Source organism: Arachis ipaensis, chromosome B07, assembly GCF_000816755.2.
Source record: "Arachis ipaensis cultivar K30076 chromosome B07, Araip1.1, whole genome shotgun sequence".
Classification (NCBI taxonomy): Eukaryota; Viridiplantae; Streptophyta; class Magnoliopsida; order Fabales; family Fabaceae; genus Arachis; species Arachis ipaensis.
Window position 1 is genome coordinate 120,876,081 of NC_029791.2, and position 1,510 is coordinate 120,877,590.

Sequence of the window (1,510 nt, forward strand, 5' to 3'; positions counted from 1 at the left end):
TACTATATATTGTATATTATAATATATTATATATTATATATGCTGGTCATTATCATGATTATTTATCGTTGTATTACATGCTAAATATCTCTAATGGGTTATTTAATAAGCCCTCTGATCATCACATCAGCTGGGATTCTATTTACTATGCTTCAGGGGGCCCAAAGTTTTTTAATGAACACCGCTTGGTTGCTTTGATTATTGAACAATTGCTGCTTAATTTTATGGTTTCCTAGCATTGTTAACATCTAAATAACTTTGGTCTCTCGTTTTATTCGGTTAATTGGTCATACTACCTTTTGCTTAAGTGTTTAATTTAACTTACGCAATTTGTTATCATGAAAAGACTCATAGTGATCACATTTGTCATGATCACCTCGATACGCAATTTAACTTACCCATAAATTATGACACCATCTGCTCACCTCAATAGGTTTCTTCGGTTGTTAGATATAATAATTTAATTAATTATTTAATTGTCATTTTTTATTTATTGTTCCAACACTTTACTCAAAGAAATTTTTCTTTCTTTTATTTCTCATCTTTTGGACAATTTCAACAATTATTATTGCTTTGTTCATTTATAATTATAATTTATCATCTGACATTAATTTTTTTCTTCGATTCCACAATTTTTTATTATAAATTTCAATATTCCAATTTCAATTTTGGCTATCTAATCCAGGTTCTTTTTTTCTATCTGACCCACGGTGGGCGCAATAATATCCTCAGTGATTTCATAATATAATCCTTTTTCATACAATATTCTTCAATTATTGTTCATAAGTTTTTAATTTTATCTCTCGATCTTTGATCAATTACATCAACGATTATTATTACTATTTTTTATATTATTAGTATTTTTTTTTTGTAACCCTCACACCTTTCTAGGCACCGCTTACTATATGTTACTTAATTTGTAAATACAAGAATAGATAGATAAATAGATAAATAGATATAGATACATATAGATACATAAATAAGAAATATGACTAACTTAATACAAATATTTGAATAGGCCTTCTCTGAAATGTTCCAAAATTTTATTTACGGCTTGGTAGACCAAGGCTGAGTCACCAATATATATGTTGCTTTCTATTTATGTTCACACACACAAGCCTATGCGTTCCTTTTATAGCGATTTCTGTTTACAAGCTAAGGCAAAATGAGATCTTCCTGTCCGTACATAGCATCTGACACTGTTGCTATTTTTTGTGAAGTATGTGCCTTTGGCCATCGGCTGACTCGGGTGAAAATGGTGATTCCAACCCTGATTTTTATAGGCTTCTCTTCCTTGCATTGGATCCCGTGGCCGTACGTTTCTTTTTGCCTCAATACCTCTGTTATTCATATCTTCATAAATCATATATTCGTTTTTTGATATCTATTTCATATACTCTATCTGTAATATGAAGATAATCATCTAAAGCGTGATCTTTTGTGGTTGTCAAATCCCCAGCCTTTTTTTTCTTTGGCTGAATGGCCGCATGCCATATTTTTCCCCAATCTG

General features: G+C 30.5%; 1 protein-coding gene across 2 annotated transcripts in view; it reads left to right on the forward strand.

Annotated features, from left to right (window-relative positions):
- Positions 1–1,510, forward strand: part of LOC107606133 — a 5,177-nt gene that overhangs the window by 2,245 nt on the left and 1,422 nt on the right. Inside the window, exon 4 of one of the 2 annotated variants that reach the window (XR_002350558.1) lies at positions 1,221–1,314. The gene's annotated coding sequence lies outside the window, so the exon portion shown is untranslated. Of the gene's footprint in view, positions 1–1,084; positions 1,315–1,510 lie in introns of those variants that run through there. The other variant, XM_021106456.1, reaches the window with a different exon arrangement.